We start from the raw sequence: 22691 nt of genomic DNA, 5'->3' as shown, positions 1-22691 counted from the left end.
GTGTCAGAATGGATAAAAAAACAAGATCCATCTATATGCTGCCTACAAGAGACTCATTTTAGACCTCAAGACACCTACAGATTGAAAGTGAGGGGATAGAGAAATATTTATTACACAAATGTTATGTCAAAATAAAGCCAGATTAACAATACTAGCATCAGACAAACTAGACTTTAAAACAAAAATTGTAGCAAGAGATAAAGAAGGGCACTATATCACAATAAGTGGTACATCCAATAAGAATATCTAACAATTGTAAATATTTATGCCTCCAACATGGGTGCAACCAAATATACAAAATAATAATAAACATAAAGGAACTAATTGATAATAATACAGTAATAGTAGGGGATTTTAACACCCCACTTATATCAATGGACAGGTGATCTAAATAGAAAATAAACAAGAAAACAATGGCTTTGAATGACACACTGGACCAGATGGACTTAACAGATATATTCAGAACATCTTACCCTAAAACAACAAAGAAATTGAAGCTGTAATAAAAAAAATTCCCAACAAACAGAAGTCAGGACCAGATGGCTTCACAGGCAAATTCCATCAAACATTTAAAAAAGAGTTAATGCCTATTCTTCTCAAACTATTCCAACAAATAGAAAGCGAGGGAAAACTTCCAAATTCATTTTATGAGGCCAACATTACCCTGATACCAAAACTAGACAAACACTAAAATGGAGAACTATATGCCAATATCCTTGATGAACATGGATGCAAAAATTCTCAATAAAATACTAGCAAACCAAATCTAATAGTACATTAAAAGAATCATTCACCATGATCAAGTGGTATTTATTCTTGGGTAGCAAGGGTAGTTCAATATTTGCAAATCAATCAACATGTGTGATATATAACATTCATGAAAGAAAACATAAAAACTACATGATCATTTCAGTAATTCAAAAAAAGCATTTGACAAAGTACAATATCCATTCATGATAAAAACCTTCAACAAAGTAGGTTTAGAGGGAACATACCTCAACACAATAAAGGACATATATGAAAAACCCACAGTTATTATCATCATCAATGAGAAAAACTGAGAACTTTTCATCTGTGTTCAGGAACAAGACAGAGATGTTCACTCTCACCACTGTTATTTAACATAGTACTAGAAGCCCTAGTCACAGCAATAAGACAACAAAAAGAAATAAAATGTATCCAAATCAGCAAGGAAAAAGTCACAGTTTCATTATTTGCAGAAGACATGATACTCTATATAGAAAACCTGAAAAACTCCACCAAACAACTACTAGAACTGATAAACAAATTCAGTAAACTCATAGGATACAAAATCAATGTACAGAAATCTGTTGCATTTCTCTATACCAATAATAAAACAGCAGAAAGAAAAGTTAAAGAATCAATTCCATTTACAATTTCACCAAAAACCATAAGATACTTAGAAACCTAACCAAAGAGGTAACATATCTACACTCTGAAAACTATAAACCACTGATGAAAGAAATTGAAGATGACACAAAGAAATGGAAAAACATTCCATATTCATGGATTGGAAGAACAAATATTGAAAATGTCCATACCACCCAAACCAATATACACATTTGATATAATCTCTATCAAAATACCACAGCATTTTTCACAGAGCTAGAATAAACAATCCTAAAATTTGTATGGAACCACAAAAGACCCCCAATAACCAAAGTAACCTTGAAAAAAGAATAGCAAAGCTGGAGGAATCATGATTCTGAGTTCAAGTTATATTACAAAGCTGTAAAGGTCAAAACAGTATAGTACTAGTACAAAAACAGACACATAGATCAATAGAATAAAATAGAAAACCAAGAAATGAACCCACAACTATGTGGGTCAATTAATCCTGGAAAATCAAGAAAGAATATCCAGTGGAAAAAAGAGAGTCTCTTCAACAAATGGTGTGGGAAAACCAGACAGGAACATGCAGAAGAATGAAAGTGGAGTACTTTCTTACACCATACACAAAACAAAGTCAAAATGGATGAGAGACTGATGTCTTTCATATAAGACAGGAAACCGTCAAAATCATAGAAGAGAATTAGGCAGTAAACTCTTTGACAACAGCCATAGCAACTTATTTATAGTTTTGTCTTCTGAGGCAAAGGAAACAAAAGCAAAAATAAATTATTGGAAATCCATCAAAAGAAGAAGCTTCCTCACAGTGAAAGAAACAATCAACTAAACTAAAAGGCAACCTATGAAATGGGAGAAAATATTTGCAAATGATATATCTGATAAAGGGGTAGTATCTAAAATATATAAAGAACTTATAAAAGTCAACATCAAAATCAATTAAAAAATAAATAATTAAATTTAAAAATGGGCAGAGGACATGAATAGATATTTTTCCAAATAAGTCAACCAGATGGCTAACAGACACATGAAAAGATTGTCAACATCACTGAACAGGAAGGAAATACAAATCAAAACAACAATGAGATATCATCTCACACCTGTCAAAGTGGCTAAAATCAACACCAGAAAAAAAAGATGCTGGTGAGGATGTGGAGAAAAAGGAACAATCTTGTACCGTTGATGGGAATGCACACTAATGCAGCTACTGTGAAAAACAGTATGGAGGTTCCTCAAAAAGTTAAAAATAGAACTACCATAAGATCCAGTAATCACACTACAGGGTTTTCCTCCCAAAATACAAAAACACTAATGCAAAGGGATACATGTGCCCCAGTGTGTACAGCAGCATTATCAACAAAAGCCAGATTGTGGAAACAGCCCAAATGTCCATTCACTGATGAATGGATAAAGAAATGATACAAATACACACACACACACACACACACACACACACACACACACACACACAGGAATATTATGCAGCCTTAAAAAAGAATGAAATCTTACCATTTGCAATGACACAAATGGAACAAGAGACTATTAAGTGGAATAAGTCAGTCAGATAAAGAGAAATACCATACAGTATCACTCATACGTGGTATGTAAGAAACAAAACAAACGAACAAAGAAAATGAGAGAGAGAAGCAAACCAAGAAACAGACTCTTAGAGAACAAACTGATGGTTACCAAAGGGGAGGTGGGTGAGAGGTGCGTAAAACAGGTGAAGGGGATTAAGGCAGGCACTTGTGATGACCAGAGGGAATGTAGGGAAGTGTTGATCACTATATTGTATACCTGAAACTAATATTACACTGTTTGTTAACAACTAAAATTTAAATAAAAACTTTAAAAAATGATGTTATTTAACCACCTTCAGTTCACATATTACCGAGTGACAAAGCCAGGATTTGAATGTAGATTTCCAGATCCCATGTAATCACTATGTAACCCTTTCTACAAAATTTTAAAGTGGAACTATAATACAGAGGATTTTCTATTTTTATTTTATTTTTTAAAGATTTACTAATTATTAGAGAGAAAGAGCATGCTTGTACATGAATGGGGGGAAGGGTAGGGAGAGAGAACTCAGACACACTCCCCACTGAGCCCGACTTGGGGCTCGTTCCCACAACCCATGAGATCATGACTGGAGCTGAAACCAAGAGTTGGATACCCAATTGACTGAGCCCCCCAGTGCCGCCATAGGGGTTTTTTTTTTAAGTAATATTTTTCTAAAGAAGGAAAAACAGTGAAAATACTGATGTACTTTCCACGTGTCAAACGTCCTTTTTTGCTTCATAAAAACAATTTGATATATATATACAAACACATTTGAGTGTGTGTATGCCCATGCATACCTACTTACATACACAAACACATAAAGATGTAGGTATCTACAACTCTATCATAACATTTAACCTCCAAGCAATACAGCAAAGCACAAGAAAGAAAATATATTTGTATTAGGTAATATGGACAACTAAGAGCACAAGGTTTGGAAACAAGGACAAATAGGCTAAATGAGGTCTCAGTGCTCCCTTAAAAGTGAAAATAACGGGCGCCTGGGTGGCTCAGTGGGTTAAGCCGCTGCCTTCGGCTCAGGTCATGATCTCAGGGTCCTGGGATCGAGTCCCACATCGGGCTCTCTGCTCAGCAGGGAGCCTGCTTCCCTCTCTCTCTCTCTGCCTGCCTCTCTATCTACTTGTGATCTCTCTCTCTCTGTCAAATAAATAAATAAATAATCTTTAAAAAAAAAAAAAAAGTGAAAATAACAATTTCTTTTTCTTGAAAAAGAGAGAATAAATAATACTCAAATCTTAGCTTTCTCAAAGGGATGCAAAAGGATTAAACATATTTAAAAATAAACCTTAGATATATCCACACATTTTCAGAGGTGCTTCATAGAAAACACTACCCTTTGTTGCTCCATGTATTCCCTTTTTAAAACACAGCAGTACTTAATGCACTGACAGCCATGGTTATATTTGAAGTTCCGTATGGTAACATGGACTATTGAATTGAGACTTTTAACAAAGAGCTTTAAATGCTAGGATTAGTAAGATCCTGAAAAAGAGTGAGAGTAAGAGGGAGAGAGAGAGGAGAAGAATGGGAGAGTGGGAGAAAGGGAGAGAAGGGGATTGTTTTGTTGTTGTTAACTTGATCAAAGCCTATAGGAAACTGTTTCTTTTTTTTTTCCCCACTACCTTTAAGGATGAAAACCTGTTGTGCACCACTTGGGTTCCTGAGTGGATACACAGTCCACTGGTTCTCAACTATAAGTTTGAGAACCAGTGGACTGTGTATCCACTCAGGAACCCAAGTGGTGCAGCAGCCTAACCTGGGAACCCCTTAGAAACAAAAAAATTTCTGGACCCCACCCCAACCTACTGAAACAGAAACTCTTTTGTTTTAGCAAGCCCTCCAGGTGGTTCTTACACACTAAAATTTGAGAACCAGTCTTCTAGTCAGCAATGAGATAGAAACATCATTCTCCTTTTACACAGTCTGTTAAGGACCCATTACTAAAAGCTAATGAGAATTCCATTCATGTTTTGAGGTTGTTAAAAGGGTGGGGTGTAATCACAACAGATCCTGTTCAAGTCCAGCATGCATTCTATAGTAACACTGATTACCAAAGCCTTACTTAAAGGGTTCCTTCTGTGACTCACTCTCCTGCCTTCCTTTTGTAAGAACCTTTGTGATTATACTAGGCCCTACTAGATAATCCAACATAATCTCTTGATCTCAAGTATTTAATTTGTCACATCTGCAAACGTTCTCTGGCCGTGTTAAGACAGTTCAAGTTCTGGAGACTTAGACATCTCTGAGGGGTCATTTATTATTCAGACTTTCCCACAAACTATCCTAGAACATGCAAATACAGAAGTTACACTGGTTAGGGACAGAATTTTTAAAATAATATTAATTCAGTTAAAGGTTATTTTTATTTCTAATGTTACATTTTGTGCAGATATATTTATATCTGCATGTAAACAGTGACTCTGTATTATAAGAAAAGCAAATATATGTCATATGAAATTAACCACTTCCATTAAGGCGGGCAATTGTGTTGAGCACTGAGTGTCGTATGTAAGTGATGAATCACTACATCTACTCCTCAAACCAATATTTACATTATATGTTAACTAACTAGAATTTAAATAAAAATCTGAAGAAGAAGAAGAGAGAAATTCACAACTTCTTTTCTAAAATAGAACAAAAGCGTTTTGTGAAATTTTTGCAGTAAATAAGTCTACTCCACTGGAAAGAGAGCTAGAATGTTGGGAGAAGTAGAATGTAACTATAGGGAAGATAGTTTGTTAAGAGTATTTCTTGTAATTCTGAATGTACTGAAGTGATCAGATAATTCAATAAATCTTCAAAATGAGTCAGTAAAAGAAATGATTTAAAGTAAAACAACTTTGTTCTTTCTGATAAAAAGAAAAAGGCATTCCTAGCCCCATAGTCAGCTATGCACACAACATGGAATGTCCTCTAATTGGCTGAATTGTTTCTCTTTTTTTTCTTCTCCAATCAAGCAGAATTCAACTCAGTTGATTGTACAGTCCTCTCTCCTTTCAGGTTAGGGGAGGTGCATACTACTCAGTACAACCCCAGTTTCTCTGATGCCAGCCTCCAATTGTGAAGACACTGAAGATGCTGAAAAGTCTCAGTCAGAGACTACCAAGGCTATTTTTTTTTAAAGATTTTATTTATTTATTTGACAGAGAGGGAGATCACAAGTAGGCAGAGAGGCAGGCAGAGAGAGAGGAGGAAGCAGGCCCCCCGCGGAGCAGAGAGCCCGATGCGGGGCTCGATCCCAGGATCCCGAGATCATGACCTGAGCCGAAGGCAGCGGCTTAATCCACTGAGCCACCCAGGCGCCCCCTACCAAGGCTATTTTACCCAAACCACAAGAAGAAAATATTGAGTCATTCTGGAGTCCTGAAATGGAATGCTTTTTGGTCTTCATCAACACCATCTGCATCACTGTTCAACCTCCTTCTGTTTGTCAGTGACACAGATCTGAAGGCACACATTGGTCAAATGCATTGATGACTTTTACAGTGGGAGAAAAACACAGGAAGGTGTGCACATTCCTCATACGACAAGGCTGCTTGCCACAAACAGAACTGTAGTGTCTTTGTAAGCCCATACATGAACATCAGATTTAAGTATGGATCTTTTACCTAGTTAAATTGCTGGAGGATTCCTTTTTCAATAATTCCCATAAAAGTGCAAGGTTTTTCCTTCTAAATAAATCAAAGGTAAGAATTCGTAATAAATAAACTGAAAACACAGTTAAGGAATCTCTTTGAAGCTGCTTTTTTCTGCAGGTGTCACATTTGCTTATGATACACTGGTAGTTCAAGCATGATCCCTGGACCAGCAGCGTCAGGATCATGTAGGAATTGGTTCAAAAAACAAATGATCAAAGTGTACCTATCAGACCTTCTGAATCAGAAACTCCAGGTCTGAGGCCTAGCAAGTAGTGTATATAGAGCCCGCCAGGTAATTCTGATGCAGTCTAAAGTCTTAGAACTATTAAGATAGTAAAGAATGCCATTATATAAGGCAACGTACTGTTTCAAGAAAAATTTTTAAATACTCCCATCTCTACGTAAAATATATACAGGAATCTTATTAAAAGAAGCTACTCAGATATAGTTTCCAAATTCTAGAGACTGTCATTTTTCTATTTCTCTGTACATGGGAAACTCCAGGGGACAGAAAGTGGCATTTTCAATTACTGAATTGCATTTTACTTTTGCTTGTAGCAACTAAGCTCAAGAAATAAACTGATTAAGCTCAGCCCATTTATAACTCATTTGGCAGGCTTTCCAAAGTACCTGGATATATATTTTATATGACATACCAGGCTTAGCAATAAGGCAGAGGAAAAAACAAACAAACCTGAATTCAAAGCATAAATAAGTAGTGACATGTCACTATGACCAAAGGATCATCATCATCATTTAAAAAAATAATTATTCTAGAGCACTGAAAACACAACATGGCAAACCATATTAATTTTGAATATGGGGTCTTTTCTTGGTACATAAGCTGAGATTCCTGGATTTTTTGTGTGTGTATATATATACTTAGCATAGAACTTCATCTACTGAATTTAATAAATCCTCCATGACTTACACAAATCAACTCTTATACATTTTTAAAATAGAGTTTTTTTCTGTACTTTACCAAAACAAATATCCAGTACTCTGTATCATTGAACCATATTTACTATAAATCTACTTCTGAAGTTTAAATGATAAATATTAAATAAAACCATCAAGTACTTGTCACCTCTCCATGTAAAGATGGTTATTATTTCTTACTATAGCTCAGAAGCTTTCATTGGATATGTATTATAACTTAACCATGTCTTCATAAAGAAGACAATTTAATCTAAATATCTTACAAGCATTTAATTAATTAATTTATTTAATAAAGATTTTTATTTATTTATTTGACAGACAGAGATCACAAGTAGGCAGAGAGGCAGGCAGAGAGAGAGAGGAAGGGAAACAGGCTCCCCGCTGAGCAGAGAGCCCGATGCAGGGCTCGATCTCAGGACTCTGGAATCATGAGCCGAGCTGAAGGCAGAGGCTTTAACCCACTGAGCCACCCAGGTGCCCATCTCACAAGTATTTTAAAAAAATAAAGTTCTAATATATTTCATTATTCTTTCTGATATATTTTCCCCTGTGTCTCTGAGTCATATCACAACTTACTGGTTGCTGTCAACCATGCCAAAACCATTTAGTAAACACAATATATGTCATTACAGTTCCAAACTTGTAGTATATCTCTCAACCAATTTACTCTCATAGCTTGAAAATGATAATTAAAGTAGCCTCAGCTTCTAGGCTGCTTCAGCAAACTTCTAAGAATAGTGTGGCCTTGTAATCCCCATTATCAATGGTAAAGCAAGTATAATCATAACAATAAAATATCAGTCAATCAAGAAAAGTCTTTACTTAGGGCAGCTATTGGACCATAAGTGTATGAATTTCCTGTTCCTATCATAAAGCAGAACATAAGAAAGCCATGGAAGGATAGCTCTTCATGGTTATTAACAATATAAAAAAGTCCTTATATACTGATTATGTTTGGTTCATTAAATGGGTGATAATAAAAATTGACAAAAAGAATTCCCCATACATGCGGATTCCTAAAACAAAGAGCTCTCTTGATATTATTTTTATTTGAGTGTTTGTTTATTTTTAATTAGTTGTTTTTCAACACAATGGACAATAGTGATCTGTATACAACAACTGAGTAAAAACGTCTGCCTAGCTATACTCCTTTAGCACAGTTTTTTTCAAGTGTGGTCCTTGAGACACTTAAATCAAAATCTCTGAAGAAGTGGCTAAGGAATATAGATTTGAAATATGCAGTGCATTATTATGTACACTGGAATTTGAGAACCAGCCCTCCATTGGGTTGAAGGCAACCTCAAGCCAGTTGCCTTAGCTGGGGTTACCAGCAAGCCCAAGACCTCTTTACTCTGCAAGGAATCTGAAATAGATGAGAGACAATTTCCCTCCTCAGTTTGTAGGCAAATAAATACATATTTCCAAGTCATATCCACCATTCCTTTCAGTGCATCCCCACTTGCTCCTGATTCTCCATTGTTTTGTTTTGTTTTTAATATTTTATTTATTTATTTGACAGAGAGAGATCACAAGTAGGCAGAGAGGCAGGCAGAGAGAGAGAGAGAGAGGGAAGCAGGCTCCCTGCCAAGCAGAGAGCCCGATGTGGGGCTCGATCCCAGGACCCTGAGATCATGACCCGAGCCGAAGGCAGCGGCTTAACCCACTGAGCCACCCAGGCGCCCCTGATTCTCCATTGTTTAATGAGTTCCTAAAAGTTATCCAATAACTCTCCAATGACACCAGTGATTCTTAACATGATTCAACTCTTTGGCTTGTTGCCATTCAAACACACGTGACTCACTGTTCTTCTCCAATAAGGGGTCTTACCCTCGCAAGTTTTGCTGCACTGCTGTCAACACTACTGTGTCACATTAAAGTACCAGTTATGACCTGGACATATTTTGATCATGCATTAGAACCACATAAAGGGAAGCAAGAATTTTTACATCTCTAAAAATTCCCAGATGATTATACTGCTGCTGGTACATGCACCACACTTTGAAAACCATTGCTCTAAGCAATGAGCCAAAAACCACAGATACAGTCTGGGCTCACACGATTCCCTTTACAAACAAATTCTGTAACTTTTAAATTTCAAATTAAAAAAAAATTTTAGTCATACAGCTAACTTAACCTTTTGAAAAGAAAAATGTAGTAATTTTCTCAGTGCTAAAATTTAGGTACCACGTGTGCTGAATTTAGTCAAACCAGTTGAATGGTTCAAAAACCTTGAGCTATTAAACACATCTTGAGGTTATTACTGGCAAAATGAATCATCATTTTCTATTTGGTAAAAAACATAAAACAACTTGAAAAGTGCTATTTGAATACAAATTCACATTTTCTCAGTTAAGAACCTATTTTATCCATAAAAAAACTTTACAATAAACATTCAAAAACAGTGGGGCTATGCTGAAAGCAAAATAAATGTTCTTTTTTCTCTCCTATTTGCCATTTGTAGTGACATTTAGAAGCACAGACATGATATTTAGTTTGCTCTCAAATAATTATTTTTCAGTGTCTATACTCTTAATTTTGTATGCCTAATAAATTACTGATTGAACACTATATTTTCCAAATTTTAATGAACTATACCTCTATTTATACATTTCATACTTCTCGCTTACAACTATAAGCTTTATCTTTTCCCAGTTTTCAGAAATTTTATTTGTCTTATGAAATGGTTCTCTTTTTTTTTTACTTTTAATCATACTCACATAAAATCCACTGAATAAATTTTAGCTTAGAATTTTAAACTGTCTAGATATTATGATTTACATATTTTTTGGCTTTACAAAATAATCTTGACACCATCCCTACCACTTGCTAGGAAAGTAGGAAATCTAACACCCAATTCACATGTGAAAATATTAAGTTCCAGAATAGTTCAAGTCATTCATACAGAACTGCATTTGAATTCCAGGGCTAGAGTTCTTTGAATTTTGCCCTATGACTTCAATATAATGGGTACAATTTTTAGTAACAGGAAGTAAACCACCATCTACACAGAATTCAAAAGTATGATCATATTTTATTAAATGAAATTTCTCACCATTCACTTAATTTGTATCCTTAAAGCATCTAGTACAATAGCTGGAGGCATAGGATGCTTTTTAATAATACCATTTCTCGGAAGTTATCTGAGTTCAAATAAAAATAAAAAGTACATATCTAATACCTAAAGTAATTATGTGGTCATACTGACTTCGAAGACATTTTATCAAAGGTTTGGAATGTTACACATTTCTTCTTCATGACTTACAGTGACTTTTCAATTTTATTTCTTAAAAGTGCTATAAACATTGTGTACCAATCACTTCTACATGTATGTTGTATATTCACTAATCATATCTCCCATTTTTCTAATAAAGGACACTTTCAACCTATATAAAGCAATACTGGGAAGGGTTGTATAATCCAAAATCATATAGTTATATTGAACTTCTAAACCTAAAAAGAGAAAATACATTGGCAAGTCAGCTCAAATACAAGCCTTCAACTTCCCATCTAGTCGTTGTCAAATCCCCATAGCAATCATGGAAAACAAATCTATTTCCTTTCCGATGAATAATAAGATGCAGAGGTGGTATCTAGTTTTTTCTTATCAGATAAGAATGGTCTTGTGGGGGGCACTACATGAGAAAATTCTAAGAAATATTGGTGGTTTTCACATAGGCACAGATTTCTCAGGGAAGTGATTTCTATATGAATCAAACTTTAGATATGTTTTAGAAAGAGGGATTCTCCAGGAAGTTGACCAGAAAAAGGAAAAAGATCATTTTTGATACCATAAAAAAGTACAAATAGCTACAGTGTGAAACATGTTATTTCCACCTAAGAAGTAGCATTATGCAATGATTTGTTGAATTATATGTAATCTGTATAGAATTTTGTTCTATTGTTAATATTAGGGTATAAAATAAGCATATACCTTCCAGAAGTTCCATTTGAATAGTAAGACAGTTGTTTTAGGTTACATGGAAAACATGATTTAACTGCAATATATTGGGTATAAAAAAGACTCCCAAGAAAAATTTATATTGTTTCTTTTATAAGCAATTATTACAAAAGAGACAGAGTTTCAAAGTGACATTTGATTTTTGCCATCAACCACAGGTAGCTATTAAACATAAATATTTTGTCACATATTTTCTTCTCCTTTATTACTTCATTTAAATGTGTAAAATCCCATTAGTGAAACATTGGGACCCCAATAATGCTTTCAAGTTAATGATCCAGTTTATTTACTCTGTTTCCAGATAACAGAGAGATTTGGTAATTATTTTCATTAAACTTAAAGGAGGCAACAGTGAATACTCTTTTATAAACCATGGTTAAGAATAATTAAAATATATCCTACCAGTTAGTTTGAAATTGCTTTTTTAACTAAATGACAATCTATTCTTTCAATATAGGGTCATTCAAGATTTATTTATTTTTTCTGATCAATTTTTCTGGCTTCTTTTTCACATGAGACTTTTGGCTTTAATTGTGTTTAAGGAAGTTTTAGAATTTACTAAAGTCAAGCAAATAAATAAAACTGCTATAATATTATCATTACCAATAATTTTGTTGTTGTTTAAAACACAATGACACACACACACACACACACACACACACACACACACACACAAAAACACAATGACACCACAAAATGAGAGTAAAATAACCTATATGGTGAGGCATTGAATATGGATTAAGGCTATACCTACAGAGTCCATTAACAAATTAAAAAGAGGGGTGCATGGGTGGCTCAGTGGGTTAAAGCCTCTGCCTTCAGCTCAGGTCATGATCCCAGGGTCCTGGGATTGAGCCCTGCATCAGGCTCTCTGCTCGGCGGGGAGCCTGCTTCCACCTCTCTCTCTGCCTGTGTCTCTGCCTACTTGTGGTCTCTGTCTGTCAAATAAATAAATAAAATCTTAAAAAAAATTAAAAAGAAAACAGCCACAGAAATATAAAACTATCCAAAAACCACCCTTTGCTGAATATTTCCATTTAAAATGATATCTAGATACAACATTTACTATTACATCTAACAATCTATTTGGTATTTGCCAGTAAGCTAATCTCTTGGTCTATTTCATTTTATTCTACTCTTGATAATGTAGGCAAGGTAGGAAAGTTGATGTTTAAATGTCTTTTATTCATCCTATATTAAGTACTTATAGCTGCTGGCATACATAGCATAGATTAGGAAAGACACCAGAAAAAAATAAGCTTAACCGGATTTTACAGCACTATCAACTTTATTGTCTTTAATACGAAACAGCTATTGATTTGCCTGCTACCCTTCATTCGGGAAGGAAAATAATGTGTGTGTGTAAACAAATTATAACAGCAATTTTTGAATTATAGGGCAGAAATGCAGGCCCCAAAACGGCAACTTAAAAGACATGCTTTTCTCTGCTTCTTTTAAAATTTTTTGAAAGATTTTATTTATATATTTGACAGAGAGAGCTGAAGTAGGCAGAGCAACAGGCAAAAGGAAAGGGAGAAGCAGGCTCTCTGCTGATCGGAGAGCCTGAGGTGGGGCTCAGTCCATGACCTGAGCCAAAGCCAGACACTTAACCGACTGAGCCACCCAGGTTCAGTCTTTTCTCTGCTTTTTAAAGTACATATAGATTAAGTAAAAACAAATAAAGCTGTTCTCCTTCAATAGTTTTCAGACTTTTTGATCATGTAACACTGTTAGGTTAAAAAAAAGAAAAAAGAAAAAGAAAAGAAGGAAAGATGGAAGGAAAGAGAAAATAAGAACTAAGTGACTACATATTCTATCCATTTATCTCCTACAAATTATCCACCTATAATACTCTACCAACATATTATATAAAATATAAAGTGGGCATCAAAATTTTATATAATAAAATAAAATGAAGAAGCATTCTACTATTACTAAAAAATACTTACTGGGTCCTTTGAAATTTGAAGAACCATTTTGCAGTGAAATGCTCTACCACTGAGCTATACCTCCTGAAGAACCATTTTGAAGACTACTCTCCTATACTGTATTTATCAGCCTCAAGTTCATTAAGTCTAGTAGGAATTTGAGCTTTGATAAGCAGCAGAAAGATTAGTGAGGACCCACCAAGTTCAAAAATAATACACCAGATTCTCATGATACAATGGTGAACAAAGGAGATAGGGCCTTATTTAGCATAAAGCTAAAATATAAATACAATGAACATTTATAATAAATTACAATTAATAATCTATGACTTGCTACAAAGCAGAAATGCAGTGTTAGAAGGTCTATAACAAGAAATTCTAACCTAGTTTTTCAAGTGAGGAAAAACTTTCCTAGGGAAGTGACATTAAATCTGAAAATTCATGTATAAAAAGGAGATAACTGGCTAAAACAGGGCTGATAAATTGAAAAACAGTATTTTGCAGACTGAGCAAAGACCCTGAGATGACAAAGCCAAAGCATGTGCTTTTATGAGGGGTAAAGCTGTGAAAGCAAGAGGAAAAGGAGAAATGGATGGGACGAGGATGGGGAAAAGAGAACAATTCAGGCAGGGATCTGTTGAGTATAGTAAGAATTGGGGAGCAACAGTAAATTAATGAATAGCTTTAAACCAGAGAGTGATGGGATCACATTTGCATTTTTAAAGCATAGGCCTGAATGCTGAATAAACAATGGACTGAACAGGACAAGAGTGGATGCAGTTGCAATAGTTTAGGTGATGGTGGTTTGAAGTTAGTTGTTGGTAGTCCCAACAGAGAAAAGTAGATTGTGACAAATACACTTGTCGTGATGACCAAAGGTTGATGTACGGAAGTGTTGAGCTACTATTTTGTACACCTGAAACTAATATAACACTGTATGTTAACTAACTGGAATTAAAATAAAAACCTAAAAAAATAGAGAAAAGTAGAAATTTGAAGTAGATTTAAGAGGCTCTGGGTTCTTCAAGCCATTAAGATTACTTTATGACAGTAAGTAGGTAGAATTAAAGTCACTGATAAATTGCATGATAGCTTCCTATGAAAATGGAATGAAATGGGTTGTGTAAAAGGTTGCCTCATTCAATCTGTTACTGCCAAGAATGAAGGCATTAAGAGAACCATGTGTACTAGCCTTGCATTATCTGTCATTATCCTGTGAAATTCATAGACTATGAGCATTAACAGAAGTTATATTCTACATTCAGTGACTGCCCTCCAGCACAAAAACACATGAAAGTGTAAATCATAAACTGATTTTCAGAATTTGTATTTAGATCAATGAACTCTCATGCTGAACCAAGCAGTAAAATCCCCATGCAGATTCAGTTATTTTTACATAGAGGTAATGTGTAGTCATAAAATTTTGAACAGAAGTATCATATGAGTGAATATTACTCTTATTGACAAAGCTTAGAAAAATGAACCTAGAAACTTAGCAAATCTTTTGGAACATCAATAAACTGGGAGGGTATTGAAAGATTTCATTACAAATTTAAGACACATGGTGCCATACAGGAAGTGTTTTTTCAAAATCTCTTTTGCTTTTATCATAGATCCAATGAATGTTCACAATAAATCAGGCTTGAACATTAAATATAGTTTTGCTGCTGGCCACAAAGATACTATAAAATCCTTTAATGATGTAATACAACATAAGAGAAAATCACTGTGCTGGGGACTTGGGGGATTTTCATTTTTACTCTATTTTTGTCAATAACTAGCTATGGTGTCCTTTGTAAAGTGACTTAATCAATTTAAGTTTTTATTTCGCGTTCCCTACCACAAAAGGATTCAACTAGGTTCTGATCTAAGGCTCTGCCCATATCTAAGATTCTTCAAAATGCAAACATTTAAAGGATAAGTGAAAGTTAATTTAAAACAACATGCTAGAAGTTTGGAAAGTTTGGAAACAATAGAGCAGCAGGAATAATAACCTGATACAGAATCCAATCTGAATGTAAAGCAGTTTTCAGCAAGAGCTATGGGTCAGCTGCTACTTTAAAACTTGTTATATTAATGACCTAACCACAGTTACAATCATAAGTCGGAGGCTATGTATCCACAGTGCAGAAAGAGCTGATGGCTACAGTCATTTTTCTAATCATGTTTTATGATCACTGATAGTGATTCCCACTTTATACTACTGAGGACAGTCACAAAATGCCCATTAAAGAATTGAGTGTGTTTCTTAACACACATATACAACAATAATGCAGTCTAACGAAACCATGAGAATCATAAAAGTTTGGTAAAAAAAAGTCTATGTGAGTGAAAAAATGGTAAACTGATTTGATGTAAAGGAATGTAGTATTTAAACTGTAAGACAAACCACATTAATTACTGGCTATAATAAATAAAATTTAGATTTAGCCTTTTGATTTTATACATTATATTATATAAAAGCTGCTTATAGTATTTGGACATGGATGAGTGAAATACTGATTGTAAACATTGGGATGATTAAGATTGGTCCTTATCTAGTAATACAGAATACAGAATCTGGAAAATGGCCATGGTTAGGGCTAAGTCAACATTAGTTCTTTCAGTCACACATTTATTCATTTCAAAGGGAATTTTCTCTGTGCTCACATCCATTTTAGGTTCTGGGATAATTCACTCATTCATTCAAAAGTCAGTTTATTCAGCATCTGTGCTGGTATTTGGGGATATGAAATGAGTAAGCCACAGTCTTGTCTCTCAGGGAACTTAGTGTTCAGTAGGAGAAGTCAGACACAGACACATGCTAGTCAAGTCAATGTCATGGTGATACTATGGGCAGCATAAAGTCAGGTCACAAAGAAGTGGCCAAACAGCAGAAAACAGCTATGAGAATTCAGAAACTACAGTGAATATACATTTCTCCCTGCCACCTCCAACTTCTTAAATCTCAAAAATTTAAAAGATTTTTATGGGAACATTTATGTTTCTCACTTAGAGGCAGATAGACAAGGAACATTTCCTTAATAAAGATAAAGCCTTATTTATAAACACTGAGATTTATTGGACCTATTTGAACATACACTGCCAGGATATGCATTTTTTTCTGGAAACAATGATCAGAGAAGAAAATAAACACATTCAAAGTCAGTTGTCCATTTGCAGCATGTTGATTTTATTTTGTGATCTTTTCTACCAGAAATTTCCTATAAATACACAAATAATTTATGCACACGTATTCAAATTTATGAAAATTCAAATTTCCAAATTACTAGATGAACAGAAAAGGTCAGATTTTTCATTAGTTTCTCTAGCCCTGAATTTAATTTGTTTTCTATTTTATACCTGTGTTAGTTTGTTATTTCTCTTCTCAGGTTGCTTCTGCCTCAATCATGCCCTTCAATATTATCTTCTCCTTCCTAATTCCACTGCCAGTGTTCCATTTCAGAGGACTTATTACCTTTCACTTGTACTCCTGTAATTGTCTCCAGACTTCTCTCTCTCCCTGCATTTTTCAGCTTGCTCCTATGTAGTCTATAAATTATTGCGAGATGAATTTGCCTAGAGTTCAACTTGACCATGTTGCACTCAGCTGGAAGATCATTAGGAGTCACCTACTGCCTACAGTGTCAAGTACAAACACCTTTAGGTGTGAAAGTACTTTAAAATCTCATTATTCAAAGTGTTGTCTACATTACCAGCAATACCAGCGTCACCTGAAATTTGTGAGAAATTCAGATTCCTGGGCCCCAGCTCAGATCTCTAGCTGATTCACAGGGATGGTACATTTTGAGAAGCACTGCTCTAAAGCAATGCCAAACTGCCTTCCAGTTTTGGTTGTCCATTATTTCCTTTCTGTGGTCCCAATATACAACTAAATTAGTCCTGAAAATACCTTCCTAACTTGAGCTACAACTGCCAACTTCAAAAAGCACAGAGCACAGCATTCTTTTTTGGTGAACTTATCTCATTAGCATCTTGTTACCTCCTTGAAGGTAGACATTAACAGATTATTCATCTTTCTTTCCTTCAGTGTGACATTAAGCAAAACGAGTTCCCTCTCCCCGGGTGAATGTGATCAACTGGGCCATGAGAAGAAAATTTACAACTTATTTTTCTATTTATTTTTATCCTACTCCTTTAATTCTTTATGTTATTTAGATTTTTAATGTGTATTATATATTAGCATAGTCATGTATATGATATCTTTTTTTTTAATTTTTATTTATTTTTTCAGCATAACAGTATTTATTGTTTTTGCAAAACACCCAGTGCTCCATGCAGTATGTGCCCTCCCTATTACCCACCACCTGGTTCCCCCAACCTCCCACCCCGCGCCCCTTCAAAACCCTCAGGTTCTTTTTCAGAGTCCATAGTCTCTCATGGTTCACCTCCCCCTCCAATTTCCCTCAGCTTCCCTCTTCTCTCCATCTCCCAATGTCCTCCGTGTCATTTGTTATGCTCCACAAATAAGTGAAACCATATGATACTTGACTCTCTCTGCTTGACTTATTTCACTCAGCATAATATCTTCCAGTCCTGTCCATGTTGCTACAAAAGTTGGGTATTCATCCTTTTTTTTTTTTTTTCCATTTTATTTATTTTTTACTGGGATACCCTTTTAAAAATATTTTAACTGAGTAATTGCATGAGCAAAAATGTTTGGACACCACTACATGACACACCAAATATATGGTTTTCTGTAGGAATTAAACAGGTATTTTTGAACTGAACTCAGTCTTTACAAGTGTCTCAACCACAGCATGCATAGGATAATTTAAAGCAGATGACATATTTTTTTCTTTAGTCAGACACAAATTTTCAGGTTTAGAAGAAAGTTGCAGCGAAGTATTAAAGAAAACATTAGCGTTTTCACTTACTTATTAAATAAAAGGTAAATCCAGAGCTGTTTGTGAAAGTTCAACTAGGTAAGTCATTTTATCCCAGCGGTAGGAAATATCTATTCAAATTTATTAGCTTTTAAATCAAGTAATGGGAATATTAAAATTTAAGGCTGTTTCCTGGATTATGATTCCCATTTTGAACAAAGCCTTTCTATAATTAAGGAAGTCCTAGGAATACAGGTTCATTTTCTTACTATGGTTTAGAGTTCTTCATACAGGACGTTCTCTCCTGCATCATGACTAGCTCAGTGTTCCACTCTACCACTACGCTTCAGCACCTTTATTGAGCTGATAAAATTTTACTTGAAGAGGCTGCCCCTGTCCTCTCTCCTCCCTGGCTATATGCTCATACACCAACTTCCATTTGCCCTATAAAAACTTATCACACTTCTTTGTAAATTTCTGTCTAAATTTTAAATTTTCCCATGGACTAGATGGTCTCTGAGGGCAGTGGTTTTATCCATCTTATTAGATGCCGCTCTTTTCAGTCATTGACATAGTGGTTGGCACACAGGTGCTCCATAAACATTTGCTGAATAAATGAACCAGTGAATCCATTCACTACAAGAGTTACAGTGAAAATTTGGCCTCCTAGCTTATCCTTAAGATTTGTTATCTGTAAAATGAGATAATATTGATTTTATAGGATTCTTCAATAATTATATGACATTAGGTATATAAGTCATAGCTCAATGTTTGCAAATAGCAGATGTTAAGAAAGTGGTAGTTATTATTAGTAGTACAATCATCAATTCATTATTCCTATCAGTTTAGCAAAATGAAGAAATCCATTGAAAATGCTTTAAAGAAGATACTTGAGTGGAATGCAAATCGATGGGTAAAACAAAATCTATCAACATAAAATCAGAACAAAGATGCCATTATCTAATAAACAATTTTTACAATATTATTAAGAAAAATGAAATGCAGTGTCCATATCATAGGAGTTACTTTCACCTCTACCTCACCATAAAAATGACAGTAGTTTTGCTATGAACATGTCCAACAAAACTAAAATCGAAAAATGACTCCAAAGACCAAAACAGAAAATAAACTTTGCAAATTTCACCAGATTAATAAGTGATCTTTCAGAAAATGTAATATTCTACCATACAAGGATGTTCAGTCCCAAGAGCAATGCTGTGATCATTTCCTTGAGAAAGACTTATTTAAAGAGAAAAGAATGTTGATGTAGTTAAAAATGGAATCTGGAAATCTGTCCTAGAGTGGATTTATGGATAGCCTCACTGATGAGCTATGCCATGTAAATCTTATAACCATGCTTGGCTACCCAGTTGATGCGCTATCTGTTATAAAATGGCAGTTTTATTTCAGAAATGTACGTCACTTCAGAAATTTGCAGACATTTCTGGACAGTCTGACCCTTGGCATATCAAATTATGAACACATTGACCTTTGATCTGGTAAATAATGCATCTTTTATATAATGCACTCAGTCACTATCCACCCAAAAATTATGTACACTGTGCCACAAGCTGTAGAATGAATACTGGGAAAGGAGAGTTAAAAAAAGAACTTTAAATGGGAGGGAGACAAACCATAAATGACTCTTAATCTCACAAAACAAACTGGGGGTTGCTGGGGGGAGGTGGAATTGGGAGAGGGGGAGCGGGCTGTGGACATTGGGGAGGGGAGGCGAACCATAAGAGACTATGGACTCTGAAAAACAACCTGAGGGTTTTGAAGGGTCAGGGGTGGGAGGTTGGGGGAACAGGTGGTGGGTAATGGGGAGGGCACGTTTTGCATGGAGCACTGGGTGTTGTGCAAAAAGAATGAATACTGTTACGCTGAAAAAATAAATAAAATGGCAAAATGCAGCTCAAAAAAAAAATGTAAATTGAGTTATAGAAGGAAGACATACCACATATCAACATGTCCAGTGAAAATGGCAATGTACACATCATCGAAACAATGTTATTGAACTTGTTTTTACCAACTCCAGTTACTAAAACAGACACAATTTTGATTGCCAGCTTCTCTATAAGAGGCACTCTGGAAGCATTTTAAAATGTATTATTTAGCTAAAATCCTGAGGATAAATCTGTGAAGGAGACATTTTCATTCTCTTGTTAGAAATCAGAAAATGCAGTGAGAGATTAAGTGGTTTATCCAAGACCCCAAGGATGAAAGAGGAAGGTTCTTACTCTTTGGGATAGGCATCTTTGAGTTGAAAGAGTTATAGAAAAACACAGATTTTTAAGAGATGTGTGCTGAGTGCAATGAGGATCCTTAAAGCATCATCTATTTTTTTAAAGATTTTATTTATTTATTTGTGTGTGAGAGAGAGTGCTCAGGCAGGCAGAGTGGCAGGCAGAGGCAGAGGGAGAAGCAGGCTCCCCACCCCAAGCAAGGAACCCGATGTGGGACTCGATCCCAGGATGCTGGGATCATGACCCTAGCCGAAGGCAGCTGCTTAACTGACTGAGCCACCCAGGCGTCCCCTTAAAGCATCATTTAGAAGATTTTTTCCCCTATAACACTGACACCACAGCCTGCAATACTCTTAAACATCACTACTAAATTAAAAGTGCATATTTTCTAAATTAGGCTCAGCGCTGACTAAGTGATAAATGGGGTATCCCTAATGCAGCTGGCAATCAGAATCATTTTCCAGGGATTCAGAACTGACTGTGGGACACAAGGTACCCTTTCCTCTGTTTTCCTCTAATAAAGTACAAATGTTTGTAAGGGATATGCCCTTGAGACTTTTGGGGGTAGGAGTAGAACAGGGCAGAAATTTTTTTTTTTTTAAGTGTAACACCATCAATGAATTAAGGAACAAATCCCTCAGGGTCATGTTAAATAATACAAGGATTAAGGGTGAAATAAATTAAAGTCAAGGGCACAAATGTTCTACTTTTAACACTTTATTTATTTTCTCTCTTGTATAACATGGGACTCTGGTCATTATAATAGTACTTTAACTCTTCATATTAACCTATCAGGGGAACTATCCTTTTTTTTAAAAGACAGTTTAATATATTACAATAATAACAATGATAGCTAACCTTTAATAAGCATTAACTACGCCAGTCACTGTGCTAAACTCTTCATGTGCATTATATTATTTAATCCTGACTCAATCCTGTGAGGTAGGTAATATTGGTGTACACATTTCTTAGAAAATAAATCTGAAGCTTAGTGAAGTAAACTAATTTGCCTAAGATCATGCAGCTAATAAACGGACTATTTAGAATCTGGATCCATTTCAGCTATGTTATTGGAAAAGATGCATCCAAATAATAATCCGGTAACAAAGCTGCACCATGTATTCCTGTATTAACACTTACTAACATTCTCTATATCAACATACTACTCTTCACATTAATATGTTATTCCTTATATTAACACAAGCAGTGTGGCTGTTCTCATTTTGATTCATTACAAATTCTAGTTATACTCACAGCTGATCTGCAGAAATAGTGTTGGCACACATACACAAACATAATGATGGATATAAACTGTATTTTTTCTTTCTTACAAATATATAGCTTTGTTAGAATGTTTCAGAACACTTTGATGAATTACAAAATAAAGGGTGGAAATAGGAGATAGTAGTTGTTTTACTTGATGCCAGATGCTTCTTCCACATGAACTATCCTCTTCTTCCTCTAACAAATTTGGCTTGCTTGAAGTTCATTATCACCAGAACCCTTCACCTATATTCCCTCAGCTATAGTCAGGAGCAGATCTCCTCATCATTTAGTAACAGTTCTAGAGCTTGAGTCACTGTTCCATTCACCCACCCACGTTTTGGTTATTTCAACATATGCAAAGGAGGTGGTCTCACACCTTGGCCTCCCTGTTTTTTATCTCCTAGACTCCAAGGATTTTTACCTCCACCCCATCTCAGCCATTAACTTGTGAGGTCATACCTAAATCTTACCATCCTTAGTAACAGAATGAATCAAAAAATCTACTTTTCAAGAATCCCACTCTAATTTTTTACAGAATAAAGGGTTCCAAATACTTTTGATGTTGTGCATTTAAATGTGACATAGGATAAACTTTCTAGCTCTGATCATCTGGAAAAAGACGTGCATGGCACCTCAAATATGTTATAATGCCACATGATCATGGTAAAAGTGAGTCCTGACTAGTAACTCTCATGTGGACTAGAAGGAACTATAAATGAACTATAAATGCCTGATCTGGATGTCATATCTTTGGACTCCCCTTAGTGCGAAAACTTGTAAATGGTCATGTTCTCAGATGCTATGACTACAGATTTGATACAAGAGGTAATGGCTATCGGTGAATGAGGCTTTTAAGTTTGGGTGATCCACATACATGCTCAATTTGACTTGTTCCATGGTATGAGGAGTGGGAGTAAGTGGGGGTTAAAACATAATAT

General features: G+C 35.2%; 1 protein-coding gene across 1 annotated transcript in view; it reads right to left on the bottom strand.

Annotated features, from left to right (window-relative positions):
- Positions 1-22691, bottom strand: part of IL1RAPL1 (interleukin 1 receptor accessory protein like 1) — a 1490530-nt gene that overhangs the window by 871219 nt on the left and 596620 nt on the right. The gene's annotated exons all lie outside the window — the stretch shown is intronic.

The sequence above is a fragment of the Meles meles genome, chromosome X (genome assembly GCF_922984935.1).
Source record: "Meles meles chromosome X, mMelMel3.1 paternal haplotype, whole genome shotgun sequence".
Classification (NCBI taxonomy): domain Eukaryota; kingdom Metazoa; phylum Chordata; class Mammalia; order Carnivora; family Mustelidae; genus Meles; species Meles meles.
The sequence above is the reverse complement of the archived record's forward strand: the minus strand, read 5'-3'. Positions and strand labels throughout refer to the sequence as shown.